This window comes from Triturus cristatus, chromosome 1_1 (assembly GCF_964204655.1).
Source record: "Triturus cristatus chromosome 1_1, aTriCri1.1, whole genome shotgun sequence".
NCBI lineage: Eukaryota > Metazoa > Chordata > Amphibia > Caudata > Salamandridae > Triturus > Triturus cristatus.
In genome coordinates this window covers 241,085,179-241,108,156 of record NC_140579.1, presented here as the reverse complement: position 1 = coordinate 241,108,156, position 22,978 = coordinate 241,085,179, and the positions used below count along the sequence as shown (strand labels likewise).

General features: G+C 49.4%; 1 protein-coding gene across 1 annotated transcript in view; it reads left to right on the top strand.

The window, feature by feature from the left end:
- Nucleotides 1-22,978, top strand: part of LOC146870074 (junctophilin-4-like) — a 954,768-nt gene that overhangs the window by 797,856 nt on the left and 133,934 nt on the right. The window lies entirely within an intron of this gene.

The following is a 22,978-nucleotide window of genomic DNA, read 5'->3' as shown; positions in this document are numbered from 1 at the left end:
CTGGCTCTATCAGATTGGCGAGGAATCTCTATAAAAAAGTTGTGGCAGAGGCGAAGGAGGCCCATGATTTTAGCTTTTGGTGGGAATTAGCGGAGGCAAGTACCAGAAAAGACTCCAAAGGGTTCTGGGATCTGTTAAGAGCCAGGGACAAACCCCTTGATTCGCAGTTTACTTGCAACATTCCTGGCGATCTCTGGTTTGCCCACTTTTCCAAATTGTACTCTGTTCAAAGTGGGGTACCCATCCTTAAAACGGGCCTTCATGCCAGCCTACCACCCGAGATTTCTACCAATGCCTCCCCCTTCAGCATAGAGGAAGTTGAAGGGGCAATCAGTCGTATTGTTTCTAGTAAGGCTGCTGGTCCCGATGGAATTCCGGGGGACTTGTTGAAGAAATATCCATCATTGTGGAGTAGATTAATTGCCGCTCTCCTGAATGAGGCGGTGTTGGGTGGTTCTCTTCCCGACTCATGGAGTGGTGCTGAGGTCGTCCCCATTTTTAAGAAAGGCAGTCGGGACGACCCAGCTAATTATCGCCCTATTAGCCTGCTTGATTCAACGCAAAAGGTTGCGGGCAAAGTGGTTCTAGGTAGGATCCTGCAGTGGGTTGAAGAAAACCAGGTTTTATCAGATTTCCAGGCAGGTTTCAGATCTGGGATGGGTACTATCGAGCAGACGTTCCGTCTCTTAATGATTTACTGGAAGGTGGTTGTGCTGGGTGGGGGCAGCTTGTATTTGGTCTTTATAGACCTGCGAACTGCCTTCGACCTGGTCCCTCGAGCCCATCTATGGAACGTCTTAGATAGGTTGGGTATACCTCCCTATTTGCTGGCCTTGCTTATAAAGTTTCATGAAAGCAACTTTGCCCAGATTAGATGGGGTACCCAGGGGGACAAAACATCTCGTATCTCCGTAGACAGGGGCGTCCGCCAGGGTTGCGTGCTTGCCCCCACTCTGTTTTCTCTATACGTTAACGGAGTGGTGGAGCATCTGCTTCAACAGCCATCAGATGCACCATCCTTGGCTGGTAGGAAAGTTCCTACGCTCCTGTTTGCGGATGATACCCTCCTAATTTCTAAGTCACCAGTAGGTATCCAAAAGTTGCTTTCTAGCTTCAAGGCCTTTTGTGATACCAAGGGCCTGTCTATAAACATAAGCAAGACCAAATTCCTCGTTCTTAATCCTCCCAGAAAAACGGTTGTTCCCCCTACCTTGGACTCTGTTCCTTTGGATAGAGTCAATGAATTTGACTACCTTGGTATTCGTTTATGTGCCAACATGAGTTGGAAGGCGCACCACCAGAAGGTGTTTCTGACACACAAGAGAGTCTCAGGGGCCCTGCTCAAGGAACATCGTGCCTCAGCCTTAAAACCTATAGGGGCACTGCTTGATATCTATAGGGCAAGGGTGGTGAGTGCAGTATTGTATGGTGCGGAACTGTGGGGTACACAGAGTGTTGACACCTTGACATACCTCGAAAACAATTTCCACAAAGATCTAATGAGGTTACCCCATAGCACCCCTACTATTCCTCTTTTGTTAGACGCAGGCACACGCCCAATTTGTGAACAAGCTAGGCTACGTCCTCTCTTATTATGGGCCAGGATATGGAATGTCCCTGAACTGAGTAGTTATGCAGATGCCCTTAGCGAAATTCTATCCTTATCTGGCTGGCATAAGGTTACCTGGCTCAGGGAGGTTAAGCGTCTCCTTTTGGACCTGGGATTAGAAGATGCCTGGGCAAATAGAACAGCACCCTCAAAACAATTGCTTAAGAAGATCTATTGGCTCTGGGCGGATAAGGAGAGGTTGTGTAACCCTAACCATTGTAAATCTGTCGCCCAGTTTTTCTTGGTTAAGGAGATCCCTTGTAGAGAACCCTACTTGGATTTAATCCTTAACCCGGGTGACAGAGCATTATACTTTAAATTTAGGGTGGGCGTTCTTCCTTTAGGTCTGTTTACGTCTACTTGGAAACCTCCACACCAAACTATACCCTATTGCCCCTTTTGTGATTCTAGGGTCGAGTCTACAGCCCATTTGTTATTTGAGTGCTATGCTTATTCTGTGCCCAGGTCGAGATGGTTAAAACCCTTATGTAGGTCTCTAGGCACAAGATCCTGTCTGGAAGCTTTACGCATATTACGTTCAGACGCCCGTCCCTTCTATGCCTGTTGCTTGGCTAAATTTTTGGGGTGGGCTTGGAGGATAAGATCTGCAAGAAAACAGTTGTTACAGTAATGTACTCTTCTTAATTTTTTTTAGATATTAGACAGTCATGGAATTTAATAACTTTTTACCTTGTAATTGTATATGTGTTATTTATTGATTGTTATGTGTTGTATTGTTGTGCTTTTATGACAAACTGTCGAAATAAAGCTTTGTGAGTAAAATACAGAAAATAGGCCTTCTTTGGGTGTTTCTTTGTTTATTGTCAATCATGAGTGTCAGGTCGGTAGGTGTACAGATTGAGACGTAGGGGAGATGAAAAAAGACAATAGATTTCATAATTAAGCGTAATTAAGTGCAGAGCTATAGTTATTTATGCTATTTTACAATGCAAGTGTTTTTAGATAATGCTATTGCACTGTATACTGCTGAAACCTTTTGGACATTTAAATGCGAGTATACGTTTATCAGTTAAATAAATGTGGAAAAATACCCACTGCAGCTTCATTTATATAGAAAACACAAAATAAAAATAGATAAATACACAAAAAAAAGCAAAAAATAATTATGGATAAATACAGGCAGAAATGTTGAAAAAATAAATACCATAAAACCGGGAACCCTATTTATAAAGTTGCTAATAAACGAAGTGTGCTGAACTGAGAAGGATTCTCTTTCACTTCTTTGTAGAGTGGACTACACGTGGTGACACAAAAACTGCTGAGCCGGGTCAGTACGGCATTTTCGGGCAGCCCGCCTCTCCCCTGTCATTGTAGTGCCCATAGGATGAGAACTATATTCCACCGGCCCCTCTCAGAACTGCTGAGCAAGTAATTTACTTCTGCATGGCTTTCTGAGGCCACTAGCTGTTATGTAGTGGGCGCTAGACCCACATGCTGGCAAATGAATCACAGAGACCCACTGCTGAGATACTAAAACGGGCCACAAGCACGTGCACCCGGGCCCTTTTATTAACAGGCTCACGTCCATCGTGACACCTGTGATGGATGGGTGTGGGGTGCATGTGTGCCCACTCCCCCAAGGGAGTGGTTAACAACTCTGTGTCTGCTGAGACACTAGAAGGTGTCCCGCAGAACACAACATTCCTCCCAAATTTTAACGAAGACAAAACAATCACTAGTCCAACCTGTAGGGGTAAACAATAATTAAATATACACCACAGGGTCCATCAGCTCGTGTAAGGCAGCAGGAAGACAGCAGACAAGGACTGATGACTCTGACTGCAGCAGGATGATCTCGGCGGGCACTTATAATTTAACCTGGGTGGTTCAGGACACGAACGCTGGCTTGGAGACGTCAGCTGCACTCTTGTAACATGCCGGTGGAAACATGTCTTTTGGTCCGAAGTACCTCCCCTTCGCTGATGTTGAGGATGGAATGTGGTGGGTACTAACAGTTCATTAAACAGGGTGCGCCAAGAGCATGGTTGGAGTCCATGGTGAAAGTTCACGAAAGTGTTGTTGGATCGCCTGAAGTCTCTGTTAGACTATTTTACTGCATCTGGTAACCTGTCGGCAGGGCAATGTCGCGTCCTGCCTGGGGAGGCCCTTTGTCAGGTTTGCCACGGGACTGCTTGTGAGCTGCGCTGGGACTGCGTGTGTGTCGACATGGGGCAGCTGCAAGACCACTGAGAAGCCAGTACCCAGTCACTCGCACAAACCTCAGGGGTGGATGAGTCTTGGTCAAGACATGCTCTCGCTGCCGCAGTTCAAGTGTGAGCCCGGTTAGCAGATAGTCTCTGGGCCTCCTTGTCGGCGGGTTTAGCAACGCTGTAGGACTCCAGTCCATTGGTACTCGAGATAGTATTGTTTGACGCATTTGATGAGGACTGGCGTGATGGCATTGCCAGCTCTGTGGTGAATCTGGACAATGGGTGGTGATGACTTGCCTTGATGGTTGCAGGCCTTCTGTCTTGAGTCAATCACCTTGAGCGGGGGTGGCTAGGTGCCACCATTTCCTTTGGGGAGGCAGTTACATCCGTGCACTTGGACTTCTTGGGCTACTAGGGCGTTGGTGACAGTGGCGTGATGGACACGCTGAGAAACATGAGACTCTGTTCGCGCAGGCTTTTCGGCTTACTCCCGGTCTCCCGCTGGACAGTCGCCAGTTCATTCTCTGGTTGTAACCCCTTCACTTGCTGTTGATGTGTCAGGATTCGATCCTTTGCAGCTCGGGTTCTCTTCATCATTTGGCCCGGCCACTCACGACTTCCCCTTCTGAACTTGGTCGGTTGTCCAATTCCTAGTGTAGACCCTCCGGTCACACTCCCACGTTTCTTGCTGAATGAGGTGATCTGCACATGGCAATGATAATGGGGTTGCAATGGGACTTGGACAACAGGTGTTGATGATCTTCTGTGAGAGGATGTTTCTGGAGGGACTTCGCAGCTACATGTCTCTGCCTTGCTGCGGCTGTTCCTTCACCTCTGGCATCTGCGGTCAGGAGCAAGGATGCCATCCGACTTTGACGACCAACACTCGGGGATGGACGGTCACACTGGGAAGCGTTGGGGAGAGACGCGGTTCGCGCTTGCTGCGGCTTATGTTTGGTTCTCTAATGGGGCTGTCTCCAGGGACGTCGGTCCGCCTTGGTGGCTGTCTGGTGTCTCTGGGGTGCTCTTGGCTTGTTGTGCTACAAGTCCTAGTGCTTCTCCTCCTGTTTTCCTTAGCTCACCTATGTCTATCCAGCTCTTCCTGGTGACAGGATTGTCACTCTTCTTTGCGAATCTTTTCCGGGTGCAGTCGCATGCACCTTGTTCCAAAAAGGCCAACAGGGCCTATCAACTTCAATGGTCTCTGGACCATGCGGGCGAGACTTCCGTCGCTCTTCCCTGCTGGGTGGCGGACAGCCACTTGTCTTGTGTGCTCCCCCTTCAGGCAGCTTATTGAATCCCCTACTCCGGGTGTTCCCTTTTATGGGAATGACTTCCACGGGCAGTAGGGAGCTGTGTTAGTGGCTGGACACTTGGAGTGTGCTACTTTCCTCTTCTCTGTCTTGGGTCATCGGTGACTCCGTCTTGAGGCAGTGTGAGGGAGGACACTGTGCTGTGTTTGGCCCACTCAGGGCTCCGTTGCTGCTGTGGAGATGTAGAGGATCTCCCTGCTGTCTCCAGCATTGCTTCTGTGTGGGGATGTCTCTATCCCCCGGGCACTGGCCCGTGCTGCGAACTTCTGGCTTTGTGCGCTCGGTTTGTAGCTTGCGATGGTGTACATTCACCATGGAGGGTATACGGCGTACCCATCTCACATGCAGTGGTATCAGACATCCACTTGGGGCGTGTGTAGCATAACACTTGCTGGCCGTGGCATTGGTCAGCCAGTAGTAGTTGCACGCTCTGCGCCCGCTCCTTTTGTGCTTCAGGAGGGCCTTGCTGCCTCCTTAGGCCTTGCTGCTGCTGTGGTGATCTACAGCCACTGGGGGCGTGTGGTGTAATCAGCATCAGTCGTGGCTGTGTCTCTCACAGCCCTCCTCTCCATTTCATGAGGAAACCTTTCATGCCACCACTCTCCCTTTTGTGAGTCTGTGCGGGGAAGGAGAGCGTGACTTCAGTTCACCTGTGGTCCTCTGCTTACAGTGGCGGTAGACGGATGCTAGGGCGGCGTGCAACGCACAGTATACTTTGTGGCTCGAGATCTAGCCGGACTTCTTTGCTGTGGAACACCATTCCTCTCCTCTTCAGGAAGTAGTGAGCCCACTTGAATGAATGGCGATTTATATTGCGCAGAACAGTAACCCGCAGGTATCAAGGCGCCTAACAAAAATGATCAGAGAATGATCAAAGAAGGAGACAGGAAACCTTACATGTATGCTTGCCGAAAAAGAAGGGTTTTTAGAGCAGAGCGGAAGTGCTGTAAAGACGGGAGAGATCTCAGGTCCAGGGGAAGGTCATTCCACCACTTAGGAGCAAGAGTGGAAAAGGCTCTACCACCCCATTTGGCTCTTCGTACACGGGGGGCTGTCAGACGCAATTTCCCAGAGGAACGCAAGTTCCTTCCGGGGATATAGTGGGAAATGATGGACCCAATTCCTGTGTCGCTATTTTTGGCAATGACTCTGTAGGTCATGCATAGAACTTTGAACCGGATTCGGTGTTCTACCGGCAGCCAATGCAGCGTTTTCCTGGCTGCAGTGGCCGAAGAGCGTCTGGGGATATCCAGGACAAATCTAGCTATAGCGTTTTGGACTACCTGTAAGCGCTGCAGCAGGCCTTTGTTAAGCCCAGCATACAGTGCATTACAGTAGTCCAAGCGCGATCCGATGAGAGCAACAGCTATTTGTTTTCTTGCCTGCAAGGAGAGATATTTCCTGATCCTTCGTAGGGTGTGAATCAAACCCCAACAGGTGGAGACAGTTCTGCTCACCTGGCTGCCTAAGTCGAGGGCAGGGTCTATCAGCACCCCGAGGTTCTTGGCAGATGTTGTAGGGGAAGGGCATGTTCCTAGTGAGTCAGGCCACCAGTTGGCTGACCAGATGTTTTCTTTCCCCCCGAACACCATCACCTCAGTCTTCTCCCCATTCAGTTTAAGAGAGTTCTGAATCATCCAATGACCAACCGCCTCCATACAAGATCTAAACCTGGAGGCGATTAGTTCATCTGAATGGGGAAGAGAGACGAGGATTTGAGTGTCGTCTGCATAAGAGACTACCTCCATCCCGAAAGATCTTATAAGTTTGGCTAGTGGGGTAACATAGATATTAAAGAGGGTCGGGCTAAGTGCTGACCCTTGAGGGACCCCACATAGCACAGATCGGGATGGAGATAGGAACTCCCCCAGCTTGACTCTTTGTTCCCTCCCCGTGAGGAAAGAGGTCAAAAGATCCAGAGCTGCGTTCTTCACCCCCACCTCCCTCAGCCGAGATGTAAGGACTGAGGGGGAGAGGGTATCGAAAGCCGCAGTTAGATCGAGCAGGACCAGGAGAGAGGTCTGGCCCTCATCTACTGTCGTGCGGATCTTATCGAGCACGATGGTGAGTTGGCCAGTATACTTGTTGTGGCTGCTTGGGAGTGCAGGGCACTGGAGTTGATGTGGGGTTTGTACCATGCAATAGCAATAGCAGACTCTGCATGGCATGAGTCTCTGTCTTGTTGCTGCTCTTTAACTGCCGATTGCAATCATTATCTGATACACTGCCACAATTGGCTTGTAGGTGGCACTGCAGGCTATTCCTTGGTGCATGTGTCTGCGCTGGCCTGAATTTTCAAAAGTGATTTATCATGCTGGGGCCACTTTCCTTTCCGTCACTTTATGGGATCTGGTGCTGTGCAGTGAACTCCTTGTTAACTGTCTTCCCGTGCGAGGCCTCTTGCCGGCCAGTAGGTCGTGCTGTCCTTACTCATTGCAGGCTGCAGTTGCCTCGATTCTGCAGCTGGCAGGTGTGGGGAATATGCACTCCATCATGGTTCCATGGCTCTATGCCTATTTCTCCCTTTACCGCGCTTACCGCCTCGCAGCATGCAGAGTGTGCCGGAGTGGTGAAGCGGGCAGCTAGGTGGCGCTGTTTACAGCTGTCCTTGTAGGCCGTGTAGTCTGCCCTTTGATTGCAGGCCTTAACGATTACTGAGGATGCCCATGCGGCCTGGGCAGCGCTGGAGCGGCAGCATATTCCTCTCTCTTGCAGGCAGTGTTGTGCGGCGCTTGGGCCATTGAGCAGGGGGTAGTCTCACCTGGGGGCTTTTCTAGCAAGCTGCTTGTGATGTCTTCAGGTCGGAATGTGGTGCGGCTAACAACTGCTCGGTGGCGTTACGGCTCACAGGCAGCCATTCCTGTGATAGCACTGCATTGTCCGGCCCCCTCTCGCGCTGGCACGCCTTGCCTTCTGCCAAGTGCAGGTGCCTGCTCTCAGGCCTACATCCCTCCGATACGGCCCCAGTTCTCTCCTCACCGATCTCAGCGCTGCAGCCACTCAACAAGGCCCCGGAGGTCTCTCCTCACGCCTTGGACCCCGTGAGGGCTGGAGACAGACGCTGGCGTCAGAAGCGAGGTAGGCTGTCCCTTTTCTTCTCTGCTGGCATTATGATGTAGCCCGTTGTGGGGAGCTTGCTGGCGCGTTCCTGACGGGGGGGTACATCAGAGGGCTGCCGCCCTGCCGACTCATACAGCTGCTATGCTGGCGGCCCACTATCCCGCTGCGGGCCGTGTCTAGCTTAAGGGCTCACTTCTGATCGCTGCAGAGAGGCTTTACATTCACCCCTGGTGCGGCTGTGGACCGATCCACTGTTTTCTCCCCTGCGGGCATTCCGTCCACCACACCGCTGGGTCTCTCGCTTTGCCACCGTGGGCACTTCCGGAGTGGGGATGCTTCTCACCGCTTATAGGAGGGTTGGTGAAATGGAGGCAGCCTCAGCACAGCACCAGCTTACTTCCTCGTTTCTCCTTTGGACCTCCTGCGGCTAGCAGTAGGGTCGTAATAGCCTCGCTGGTGATGGAGCAAGGACTCGTATAAAAGAGACTTGCTCGGATGCATTCCTCTCAAATAACTGTAAACACTGTAATCAATCTGTTTGTAAATACTAATATTGCATTACACACATTACACTGAATCTAGGGGAAGCTTGTCTATGTGTATTACTATCATATCAACCATTATCAAGTTTGTTACGGAAGCGAAGGAGAAGAAATGGTTAACGTATAAAGAGGCCGAATTCCTTATTAACATGAAACCTAGGATGCCGGCATTTTATATTGTACCTAAAATTCACAAAGCCCAGCGACCACCACCGGGACGCCCAATAGTTTTGGGTATTCAGTCACTTTTGGAACCTTTGTCCCAGTTCTCAGATTATTTCTTGAGAGAATGCGTCATTACACAACCGTCTTACGTTCAAGATACAACTGATGTACTAAGAATTTTGGAAGATGTAATATATGATCCGCATAACCAATTCTTAGTTACTATAGACATTGAATCATTGTACACGAGCATCCCGCAGGAAGCAACACTTGTGGCAGCAGCACGCGCCCTGGGGTGATGCGAGTGGTTTTATGATACACCTCAGACATTTGTTTTACAATGTATAGAGATTGCCCTTACCCAAAATGTATTTGCCTTTAAGGACCAGATGTACCTACAGGTGTCTGGTACTCCGATGGGGGCTACATTTGCTCCCAGTCTGGCCTGCATTTATGTAGGCCAGTTTGAGGCTTTTTACATCAATCCTGACACCAATCTCTCCCAGAGGAATATTATGCTCTGGAAGCGATATACAGCTGATGTCTTGTGCATATGGTCAGGCACAGAAGAAAGACTCAATGAGTTTTTAGAATGGCTAAACAGCCTTGATGAGGGCTTGAAGTTCACATGGACTGTTAGCAGTTCTTCAGCGACATACCTTGATCTTGACATTCAAGCAGAAAATAACAAGCTGGTGACTAATGTGCACCAAAAACCAACCGATAAAAACTCATTGTTGCACTACAGTGGTGAATGTATCCCGGTGGTTACTACCTTTGGTCCACTCTCGATCAAAATTAAGCAAATCATTAGGAGGCATTGGCATTTGTTAAATACCTCTAACATGAGTATGCCACAGCCTCGTTTTGCCTTTAAGCGATCAGCTAACATCCGTGATCGTCTAGTGCACACAAGACCCAAACAAGAACTTAGAGAAACTGGTGTCCCTCAGGCACATTATCCATGTGGGAGTTGCCCAGTATGTGAGCTTACTGTCCCTACAAAAAGTGTTACTCTTGCTAGTAAAAAAACCTGGTATTTGAACAGGTTTAGCAACTGCAACACTACCAACGTCATCTATAGACTGATGTTTCCGTGTGACCTACACTATATAGGCCTCACGACACGGAAGGTCAAAGTAAGGATACAAGAACACTTGAGCACACTTCGTGCAGGGAAACTCACGACAAAACTAGTGCAGCATATTCAAGCTCTTAAGCATGCACCGAGGGATGTTCGATGGGTTGTCCTCGCGAGGGTAGTGGGGGACCACCACAACATGGAAACTAGACTCCGTACTAGAGAGGCACGTTGGATCTATCAAGAGGAGGTAGACCAAACTGGGTTGAATGACCTCATTGAATGGAATAGGGTCAGCGTGAAAGTTGGTCTGACTATCTGATGGTTTGTAGGTGCTTTAAGTAGATGCACCTACCTTTGATAAATATATGAGGTCCTTCGTTAAAATAGGAATTGGCCCTAGTTTATAACATAGAACACCTTATGTTTGTGGGTGGCATAATAAAACATAGCTGGTATGAATATCTTGAACCCCCGTTTTTACATGGAGAATAACAAACATCACTCTGAGGAGGTTTGGAATGACTATGTTTGTTCACTTCCGGCTTAATAAAGTTATCGTGTATTTCTTTTTCAAGTAACTTGTATATGAGTCTAAACATATAGAACTCTTTAGCAGTTTGATAATTTCAAATTGCCACTGTTTGGCCAATATTAGTGCCTGCACACTGGGGCTAGTCCATATATGTATATATTATAAATATCGTAATGGATTGCACGATTACATTACGTTTAGTGCAGCTTATTTTAACAAACTATATAATGTGCATAAGACGAAATATTTAAGCACCAGGGAGATACACACATGTATAACAAAAACCGGAGCTCGTACATATTAAGCCTTTGATTTAAGCCTGTGATCTCTACCAAGTGCCGTTGAAACAGCAGGAGAGTGGAGAAATCCCCACTTAATAATGGCGCTGGTTTTGGACATGCGGGCAATATGCAGTAAACAAGCATACGAAGGAGGGGCTTGGGCGTGTGCGATGACGCGGCGCGCCGAGCCCGGTAAAAGCATTGAGCACGACCCGGACCGACGTGGTGCTGAGTTAATACCAGACACTGACTCGGTCACGGTAAGCAACACGGGATATGGTTATTGAGCACATGCAGGGTCTGATTGAGGAAAAAGGCACTACGAGAATATTGGCAACTCTCCCCGGTTTATTGATTAAGACGGGTCTGCCCTCAGCATTGTTAGGATAAGTGGAAGCGAAGTAGATTGTTGAGACGGGAGGCTTGGAGTACGATGAGAATACTAATTGACCTTTTGACTTGCTAGATGACATTGAATGAGTGACATTGAATTGCCTTCTTTTCAAAGTTGAAGTCTCATACTACTCCGCTATGTTTTGCAGATTGACGGTCGGAAGGGACTGTGAGAGCCAGTGAGATAGTGATTGCGTACACACTCACAAGTGCATAAGGGTACAGGTATGCCCAAGTAGGGCAATATCCCGGTAAATATTGTGACAAACATGTGGGGGGAGATTTTCCACAATGAAAGAATTGTTCTAAATGTTATCAGATGCCAACTGAATATGTTGTTTTCTGCGTGTGTTTTTTACCTTGTGTCACCCGTAGGAATATTAAAACGGACAAGTACTGGTGCAGGGTGGAGTGATTATCCCACGCCCTGAAGAAATTGCCGTGAGTTTTTCCCTTTGGCAATGAAACATGTCGGCTTTTAATGAGCAGACACACAGCACTGAATAAAATTGATAGCGAGTGTGATCTAGCTCGGTTTTATATTGGGACCGGTGGAGCTACAGCTTTGACTCCTCAGTTTCAATTGTGGGGTAGATTTTGCCGCACCAATTGGTGTACAGGCAATATTTGATAACACACCCTAGCACCTTGTCTCTATATTTTCTCTTTCTATCTTGTCACAGTTTCTGTTTTGGATTGGTGATAGCTGATGATGAGAACGTGAGGCAGCAGGCGAGTACCTTCCTGCTGACCCCCTTGCCGTTACTACCGTGAGGCACCACCAATCTTTTCTCACACTTTTTTCACATTTCTGTTTTGGCGAAATTAGCCATAGTTTATCACATGTAGTATGGGTATATGTCGGGAGACATGGGTTAGAATTAACACAACAGACAGATTTTAATAAAAAAGATTTTTTAAATTGGTGATACGAATCCCACCAGTATAGATGGTATATGTTTAACCCCTGGACAGCATAAGTACCCCTGCCCCCCCCCCCACACCGGAAGTGGGGTCGGCCGGATGGCTAGATAGGTTCCATGGTGAGCACCTGGCTCCCGGCACTAGGGGGGATGGGCCTTGGATGTGGTCCGGCGGCTCAATCTGCCGATTTCGGTGTGGGGAAACCAGGGTTCGAGCCTCCAGGGCACGTCCACATCCTTGTGAGTCGGGACTAAGCACTTACCCACCCGTGCCAGACTGTCAATGTAATGCGGTGTTTAAGTCTAGCGCTCCAATTCTGTGCCATGTTTTCACGATGCTCATGTACAGCGCTCCAATTTTGTTCATTGTTTCTACAATGCGGTGTTCAAGTTAGCGTTCCAATTCTGTGCAATGTCACGGGCCTCAGGTACAGCGCTCCAATTCTGTGCAATGTTTTCACGGGCCTCAGGTACAGCGCTCCAATTCTGTGCAATGTTTTGACTATGCGGTGTTGAAGTATAGTGCTCCAATTCTGTGCAATGTTTTCACGGGGCTCATGTACAGCGCTCCATTTCCGTGCAATGTTTTACGGTGCTCATGTATAGCGTTACATTCCTCATGTGCGGGGCTTGGAGCAGGCAGAGCAGCTAGATTAAGGTACCCATGTATAGCGCGCTAAGCAGTATGTGCGGCAGGCAGCAAGGCCAAATTCATTCCATGGCGAGTACCTGGCTCTCGGCCCCCGGCGCTACGGGGAGGGGCCAGGCTGCACGCCTGGGATACGGTCCGCCGGCCCTACTTGCCGAACTGGGTGCGGGAAGTTAGGGTTCGAGCCTCGAGGGCGCGTCCACTTCCTGTGAGTCGGGGCCAAGCACTTAGTCACTCGTGCGAGACGGTATAACGCAAATCGTTGCGAAAGTACAGCGCTCCATCCTTGCAATGTTATTAGCGCCCCAACCCGTATGCGGGGGCTCGAGGCAGGCAGCGCGTTATCTCTTGGCGATCACCTGGCTCACGGCCCCCCCCGGCGCTACGGGGATGGGGCAGGCTGCACGCCTTGGCGGTCCGTCGGCTCCATCTTCCGAAACCGGTGGGGGTAACCGGGTTCGAGCCTCGGGGCGCGTCCTCATCCTGTGAGTCTGGGCAAATCTCGTGCCGACTCCGGTGCGGGAACTAGGATCGAGCACGTGGGCGCGTCCACTTCCTAGGAGTCTGGGGATATCCAGTGCTGACCCCGGTGCGGGAAATAGGGTTCGAACATCGAGGGTGCGTCCACTTCCTGTGTGCCTGGGCTAATCACTTTCCCCGTGCAAGATTGTGTCAGGTAAATTTGGTGGCCAGGAACAGCGCTTATTTTCGTTTTAGAGTTTTCGGTGCTCATGTTCAGCGCTCCAACCTGGGGGGGTGAGGGGGGGGCGGCAGGGGGACCCGGCGACGTCACCTGCACGTTCGAGCGCGCCCCCCCTCTTCGAACAGCCATGCCGGCATGGCCATCCGCCCTGTCCCATTCCGGAAGCTAAGCTGGGTCGGTCCGGGCTTGCACCTGGAGGGGAGACCGCCTGGTCTTCAGGTGCTGTAGGCATTCCCTTTCATTGGTATTCCTGGTAGCTCATGTTGGGGTGGTTGCTCGTAGGGGGGGGCTGAGTCAGGCAAGCCGGCTGCATTGGGGGAGCGAGGGGACGCGGCGCGGCGGGTCCAGTGACAGGTTTAAGGTTAAGACCCCCCCCCCCTGTTCCCACCCGGGCCGAGTTGTTTAGACCGGGACACAAGCCATGCCAAGGTCCTTAAAAAACTACATTTTGCAACTACGCATACAGGGGCTAGTAGCAAGGATGTGATGGGGGCTGCAGTTGCTTAACATATGATTTGTTTTGCAGGATCACAAGGAATTTCAACACGACACCGGTTTACAGGACCCGCTTTCTCAGGTGGGGGTAGCGTGGTAAGCAAGGGCACGACGGCGGATTCAGGCAACAGCAGGCCAACTAGATGGTCGCAGCTGACAGAGTGCGGGGGGAAGATTTTCAAACGCACGCCGCTGTACCGGGCTTAGCCTGCCTGGGATTTACAAACACATCTGAACACTGACCTGATCTCAGGCTGTCTGGTTCCCTGTATCAGGAACATCAGGATTGTTGCGGACAAGTTGTAAGCTTTTCCTTTAGTATACACAAGCCTTAGTTGCTGCTTAATTTTCTTATGCAACGAACAACCATTGACGAAGTCTATAGTCCTGACTGGTAGGATTGAGGCTAGTGGTGTATTGGCCACCGGGTGGCTCTGCCGCATTGTGTTCTCTCGGCACATACCGTTCTATTGAGTTAGTCGATTCTCAACATTTTCTAGTGTGTGTGTTGCACAGTGGTGACAAAAGATGTGATCGGCAGAGATTATATATTTGTCTGCGGAAACGTAGACCTTCGACACATTGTTGTGCTGATTTTATTTCCCTCCCCTTGCATGAACTGAAGCCAAGAGCCTCGCCTCGGTTTTTCCTGATATTCTAGCAACACACGTTGTAGGTGGCTGCAGCCTGCAGCCGTATTTGTGTTCATCAACCTCATTGGAAGAGCGTTTTTGGCCGGAAACGATGTTCAGTAGCCGAGCATGTAGGCGCGAATCATGTCTCCCGGGTTATTGTGGCCGGGGTTATGCAGGTTCAGGGCCAGCGGACTAGTTGAAATCAGGTTAGGTTTACCGGATGCCATGAGCGCCCAAAATAGGTGATGTGGATACCACCAACTCCTGCACATTCATGGGTTGCTGAGGTTCTCGTCAGAGGGGGCGAGTTAGGCCTGCCTGCGCACTTTCTACTTGGTTTAATTAGCTGTTACATAGCACAAACTTTCTGCATTGAACTGTCATTACATTTCAGCATCATTTTGCTTAAATCCACAAAGGTGCGAAAGGCAACCCTGGGCTTATAGAAGTGCGGCTCCGTCACTTATTTGTTTTCATCAGTTGCAGAGTCTGGTAGTAAAAGGGGAGTGAGTTTATCGTACAATGGAGTACTTTCAGAGATCGATTGTACAGATGTAGCAGTGGCTGTTGCATATTGACAAATGGCACATGTAACCCTATCATATGACACTACCATGCTAGGTGTAGCTTCCACCCTGTAAGGGCATATTGAGTGTAGCGTCACTATGTTTAGCTAGTAGAGTGCTTTAATCACTTTCTCTAATACCCTTCACTGACTGCGAGAATATATCTTCGGTAAGCAGGCTATGGGCATGCTTAGTGGAGGAGTGTGGCTCAATGGTTAGAGCGGCAGACCCTGAAGCAGAGTTCTGGCCAGGGACCAGGGTTCGATTCCCGCCTCGGCGGAGCTCGGGCTCAATTTCCTCGGACCTGTCTATTCTCGCCTCGGTGCCTATTCTAATCACGGGCCCCACGCTGCAACTCTGGGCAATAGCTTGCTTAGCCTCCACACTGGCCCCAACAGCGCTGAGGATGCCTGGCTTCACCCTGGGGTGCCCAGGAGTGGACACTTCACAGGGAAAGCCAGGAGGGGTTCCACAGCGGTATGAGTATCAGCGCCAGGAAACCGCAAAAAGGCGACACCGCAAGGTGGCCGTCTGGTGACAGTGCGCTCTATAAGTACCTTGACATTTACATGCTTTGCCAGGTCGCTTCCGCGTAGGGTAGTCTCAGGTATTTACAAGACAGTGAAGGATCATCAGAGACTTATATTTATTGGGTTCACTATTGGGTAGTCTATACTCCAGGGGGAGGGACCCATACAATTTTCTCCCTGGCCACATAAGCCACAGTGATACACTCTTTACATTCTTGAACCGTGCAGTATGTCTATCTGATTGAAACACAGCGGGCAACCCCAGGAGCACCGGGTCTAGGTCTGCTCCAAGACTCCATTGGTAACGGCAGGACAGTCATGTTCGACCCAAAATGATTTTATCGGATCGTGGGCATGTTGCCCAGTGCCAACCTAAAAGCTTGCATGAGTATACAGGAGGGGGGGCTTTACTTTGAGTGCCCGGTAATTTTATGAGTGAGGCAGTTGAACCGATACCACTAGGGCTATCATGGCGGTCTTTTGTTGGCTCCTGTTGAAGGTAAGGGTACCCATTTTCGCAGTAACTGTGCCTCCTTGTGGTAGGATTTGGTTTGTCGGTTACAGTCAGCTTTCCTCCTGCCCAAGCTATCCTCCTAGCCTTGGAGGGGGGTGGGGCTGGATTGCCTCTTTTGTCATAATTGGAGTTCAAGGGAAATAGGGGCGTGTCAGCTCTCTAGTTCGATTGCCACGTTTGCTGCGCTTCAATGACAGATGTTGAATGTCTCCTGAAAATTGCTGCTTGCAATTTTAGTTTACATTGGGTTTGGTGAATACATTATCTTTTCACTTGCAGTCAGAGAAAGTAGATAATGTGGTTGGATATAGCATTGCATGACCTGGGACACTTAGCGGTAAGCCGGCTAGCATTAAGCACATATATCATTATCCGGAAGGGGGAAGCAAATGTCAGTGCTGTGTGGACAAATGCGCCGTTAGGAAGGGAACTCCCTGGGTTAAGGAGTGCACGGCTAGGATCTGAGGGTAACCAGCAAAGGCTTGCTTCCAAGGTTTGTAAAGTTGATCTGATGGGCCAGGCGGTGCTGCAAAGCACCATGCATATTCTATAGGTCACAGTTTTGAATACGAGGTCCTATGCACAGTTACTATTAGGTTCTGATTCCTATTCGCCTGCACACCTCCACAAACATTGTACATTCGGGACGCATGTTATACGTTCCAGCGACCCCCCCGATGAGAGGTGACCACTCATGTTCAGCGATGTAATTTTCTAGGGGTCAAGAGGGGCGAGTTGTGGTCCCGCTTGCTGTAGGTGGCTGATGATTGTTGATTACATAACTGGTTGCGATGGATGAGGAGGCAGAACCTTGCAGCACACTCGGCTAAGCAATGTTCCTGGTGATTGGTTCTGACCCAGGCCGAAGCGAGAGCCTCTAGTGCAGGGCCAGAATCATTAGGCCAGGCAGCATGGCATAGGTCTGTTAGGCACTGGTAGAAGGGTGCATGCTAAGTAGTCCTGAAGGCCCCCCCCCCTGGCTAAGTTGGCAAGCAGGGGTCACACGGGGGTCGGAGCTATCAGCTGCCAATCTGTTGAGCATATAACCAGCTTGGAAGTCGACGGGAGGCTGCTGATTTGTCCAGCATTGTTTGTCTCGCTTCAAGGCCAGTTGGGGTTACCGTTCAGGGTACGGTTAGACTTTTTGGTTGTGTTTGGATACTTTGACAGGTTGCCCTTTGCTCATGCAACACGGTGATAAGTGGTAATTTTGGTGGAGTGAACCAGGTGTCCTTCTAGAAACTCATTAGATCTTGCAGTCCCGCAATTGCAGAACTTAGATTTGTCAACATTCTTCTAGGAAACAATTATTAGCAGGAGGGTATTGAACCATGGAGAGCCAATGGTTGTGGGTTCAGGCTCAACAGTAGTAAGGGAACTACATTCAGTGTCAACAGGCTATGTGTACCATCAATAGCACCAGCAGCTGTAAAGCTTCTATTTTCACCCGGGACTGGGGCTGGCAATGTCACCAAACTTTGCAGCCAGACACGGAATAGGCAAAGACATACCTGTGATGGTGCAACGTGCACTCAGCAGTAGAGTTAGCGGAGTGTCATCATACCCAGGTATACCGTCAGGGAAAAACGTAGGTTAGGGGCTAGACACGAACAGGCACTTTCTGTCTGCTGGGGCGGGAGTGTGCCAGTGCCAAGAGGGTGTGGGTTGCCTGGTTAGGGCTGATACGGATGGGAGGGAGCACTAATACGGACAACCACAAGAGCAGATTTTACAGTCATAGAAGGTTAAATTGATAATGTGATGGCATGGTACCAGTCACTTCAGTTATGGGCATTTTTCCTGGCAGTTGTCAGCAAACATTCAGAACGCAATGTTGGTGGTTAGCCTGTTGTCATGCCTTTTCAGAAGTGTTTTTGCGCAGGCATGGCCAAGCATGGGTTAGATGCCTGAGGTCTGCCCTGGGATTCATGTTCACAGGCAGGTGGAGCGGCAGAACTTAGAGGGGCTTGGGTCCGACCTCTGGTTACAGGTGCAGATCCTGGTAGGTTCACTTAGTATCCCGTCCTTGAGTTCGATGAAACAGGTACCATGGATTTGAGTGATGGTAACGGGTAATTTCTCCCACCCTCCAGCACTGGCTGGCAGCTATGCAGGTTGTGGAAGTTGCCTTCCAACTTGGGCGATATGGTCCATATGATTGGGGGAAACCCCTGGGTTAAACACAATTGGGCTACAAAGTATTAGGAGAACTCTTGGCATTCCCAGTATTCAAAATAGAGAGGTATTTTATACGTTGGTCCCCTCTGGGTCACTCTGTCCTGTCTGCTCCCTGGTATACTAGCAGAAGTTTGGGAGGGCAAGGCTTCACATAGGGTGGTGACTGACGGAATGCGATGGACATACTCCGACTAGTGCTAGACTCAGACTACTGAGTGAAAGAGGAAGTAAGGCGGGCTTGTCAACTCTTACCTCCACCCGCCTTGGCACTTCCTGGCAGGAGTGGCTTGTCAAAGGTATTGCTCTTCAGCCAGGCAATGGTAACATTGGACCAACGCCTAATTATAGGTTTCAGGTCATATCAGTCAAAAATCCACGGGGAGTTTAGAAAGGATGGGGGCACCTGTCCTGAAGGGGCATGCTGGCCTCCAGTACTGTATGGGCCAAGACTTGTTTTGGCTGGACCTGGGAAAAGCCCGGTAATCAGCATGTTATAAGTAAAAAGGCCTACCTTGGTGGGGGCCCTGGTTGTGACGGTGGCCACCCCCAGAGCTGTGGAGGAGTTACAGGGCTTCCTGCAGCAGCACAGCTTGGTGCTAAGCCAGGATACCCAGGGATGTCTTAGCGTTGTCCCCTGGAAGAACTACGGCGCCCCGTTAGTCCTACGGGCGGTTGTGGGTCTGAACAACCGGGGGCTGCCAGGAACACTTCGCCCACCTCTTTCGGGGGGGGCGTGAGTAAGCGAGTGGACTGGTGGTCCACGGATGGGAGGGGTGGCCCCTCCCAAGATTTGGTATGCACCAATTGGCGACGGCCACGGTGTAATTTGGCTTATCAGGCGGGCAGGCGGCATATGGGTTGGCCTGCCCTGGGATCGCCCGTAAGATAACCCACCATGTTGGCATATTGGTTATGCTAATAAACCTGCAGCAAATTTCTCCACTAAACAAGGTGTTGTATGGTTATTGATGTATTGTGATGTTGATATGTGACTACAGTTGCCGATATTGGCACTATGCTGCTGGATAACCAGGGCTCTGAGGGAGGGCTGCGTGTTCTGGTATGGGGTATGCAGGAGTCTAGACCAAAGCGGAGTAATCTGTAATGTGATAAGTCTCTGGAGAAATGTAGAATATATTACAGGCCTAAACACTTTGTGCCCAAATCTGGAACCAGGTTATGACATAAGAGTTAGAACAATGGATCTGTGCGTCTCGTTTCTTATCAGGTGTATTCTCACATGTGACAAGCTGTGAAGGACAGGCTTCTCATAATACATTAAAAGGCAAAGACATTTCAAAGTGCAAATCAATTATATTCTTGTTTGACCCTTGGTTAGTACAACAATGGACAATTAGACGGCGTTATGAAGGCCCCGGCAACACGGGTTCAGCCGGCCTATCAGGACATACGTTAATAGTCTGTCAGCAACAGTCAGCTGTCTCGGACTCACTCGAGCGCCGCAGACTGCACTGAGCATTGGGCCAGCCTCAGGAGAGGGCGGCTGAGGCACATTATGTAGATGTTCTAAACAAAACGAGAAGTGTGTTCATTTAATCGATTGCGCGTTATGTGTAATTTAATTTAATTTCTGCAGACACGCGACGTTGTGAGTGCAGCATCGTGTATGTGCTCATTTGGAACTTTAAGAGCTGCATTTATTCCCCGTAATCCCACCGGCAACTGAATGAATATGCCCCTCACTTAACTTTAGGGCTAGGGTGGCACACCTACTTTTTTGCAGCGAGTGTAGGCGCTGCACGTGTTGTGAGTGTGTCATCATGTGTGCGCAGCCTAATGCAGCCAGCAACTAAATGATTATGTCCCTCAGAGCTAGGCACACATCTTTTTTTTGCTGCGAGCTCAGCCAGCCCCGAAGTCCGGCGAGCTGCAGTGCGCACGCTGTCTGCCACACTCAACTCTCCAGCAGGTTATTATAATTGAGCAGCCAGCACTCTCCAGGCCGCAGTGCTTGACAGGCACGGCTGAAGATACACTAATAAGCTTGTCTTTGCATTTTATTGCGGTGATGCGGACCACCACACTGAAATGCGTTAGTCTAATGCCAGATAAGTGGTACTTGGTAGGGCTGTCAGTGTGAGGGTCACTACAAAATTTGGCGACGAGAAGTGTTGCACCCGGCAGATAGGAATTTGACGGACCTAGACTACATCGTGCTGGAGGAGGGCGACCGGTTGCTGCTGCTCTGGTCAGTCAGAAACTTCAGTTGTTCTTTGGGTCATCTGTGCACTACCAGCTTTGGATCAGCACAGAGGTGATTTCATGAGAACCATGTGATCAATGTTAGGGGTCATCGTATGACCACTGTGATTTTGGGAGACACACGCAAGCTCTCAATTCACGGTCATTAGGTTGCGCATGTATGAAAGCCTGCAGTTGATGTATGCACGTTAATGATGCATTACACTCGTGTGTAGGGGCCATCTTGAAACAGGCATTCAGTTATTCTGTCACTCAGCAGCCATATTAAAGCTAGGATACATAAGAGAGTGCATTTTGAATGAGATAGGATGGTAGCAGTTCTTCAGACAGCGTTACAGCGACTTCTAGCAGGAATCCTTATCCTTATGATTGAGGTGAAGAAGACTTCACCTTTGAACAGTAACTGTCATACAAATACTTTTTGGATTTATATTTAAGACCCACTTGTGTGGTGACTAACTGACATGAAGGCAAATTCTGGACAGGACTGTAAAAAATTCAGGACAGAGTGTCAAAATTCAGGACAAAAACTCAGGACAAAAGCTCCATTTTACAGACACATCGAAGCAGAGGCCATACACCAGTACTTTATCAGTGCATTTATTTACTATTTTCTTCATAGCACTATATATTCACTATGGTCCTTAGGTGATTGCCTCTAGGTATGCTACATTCAGGTGGCACATTATGTCCTTGTTCAATATTAAATTAATGCCCTTGAGCATGGTATCAAGTACATTGCTCCTATCCAGATTCACCCAAACTTTCTTGTAGATAAAGCAACAGCAAAATTGCTAATTTTGATGTTTTTAAACATGTAAAACCTATGGCCAGGGCTGTATTGATGGGAGGCAAGATGGCCGCCTACTGGCCTCTGTGAAAGTTGCAGCAGAGACTCTCACCTTGAGACTCTAAAGCATTATTGAAAATGTGCTGATATGCCACTTCACGCTTACCTTATTGATCGGCTGGTCGGGTGGGTGCTGCACCGTGGTCTGCATCGGAGATCCAGGGGGCTGGCCACACTGATCGAGGCACTGCAATGGGAGATCGGGATAGTCGCCAGGGCCCTGCAGAGGAGTCCGATCTGTTCATGCTGCCACAAGACGATGGGCCCGAAGACGAATAGACTTGTGAAGGATGCTCTTAGAGATCCCTTGAAGGAGGCCGCTGCTGGTGCTGGTGCCACGGCTCTGTGAGGCTCGGGCCAATCTCGGCGCGGGCCTCACCTAAAAAGAACTGAGGAGACTGGCGGCAAGGTAAGGGCCGGTGGCATTGAGGGACGGAGCAAGCTCCGTATGTCCGGAGCGGAGGGCTCCTTGTGACAGCCTACGGTAGCAGAGGCCTTTCTGTAGGTATCGGGTTCAGCTCCAGCAGGCGGCGTGGAGAACATCCTCAGTTCAGCTGAGACCGGGATGAAGGGAGCAGCTGAGCCTGGCTTGGCTCCACCTCTCGAGGATACATTGTTGCAGCAACGTCCCAGACCGGAGTTGGTGCGGCAAGGGGTGGAGGCACAGAGTCTGCTATCCTGCCAGGACAACAGGCCCTACTGGAACAGCAGGAATCATCAGGCAGTGTGATAGATGCCGGTAGGACTACAACTGAACCTGTCAGCCTGATCTCAGAGTCAGAACTAGCTGTGAAAGGTAATGACAATTTTTCTATTACACCTGAGACTTCAAAATTGGCTCTATTTTTGGGAAATGCAATGGGCCAAAATCAAAATGTGCTTCTGGGGGATGGGTGGGGGTTTTTCTGACGGGAGCTTGTTTCAAGGGGTGCTATCTTCCGGACTATGGGCCGGTTAGATAACACAAGGGTTTTCCATGGGGGGGGGGTGGGGGGTTTCAGGGGATGCACGGGGTTAGAAGGGGGGGGGTGTTGGCAAAACTTTAAAATGTTCCTCATTGTTCGAAGTAGTATTATGGAAGATGGAGGTTGGCAGATATTGTGCCAAGTATTAATGCAACAATGGAAATCTTTGCCTTCCTTAGCTTTTTTTTTTGAGTATGGGTAGTGTGGGGTATGTCTCTTGGAATGTAAATGGCCTCCGTACCAAGCCCAGAGCTAATAGAATTATGCAATATTTACGGGACTTGGATACGCAGGTCATTGTGCTCCAGGAGACACATTTAACACATGCCGAAATGCTTGCCTTTCTTAAGAAATTTGGGTGGATAGACTTTGCAGTTTCAACAACCCAAACAACTAACACAAGAGGGGTCTCAATTATATTTAAAAAGGGAGCCAAAGCTAGGCTGATATCACGGGCGGTTGACCCAGGTGGCAGATGGGCCATAGCGTCAGTGGTTATGTCTGGTATGCTAAACACAATTGTAGGATATTATGGTCCGAATCAGGATGACCCCTCTACTCTTGAGTCAATTTTTTCACATCTGCTTTCCTTCCCTG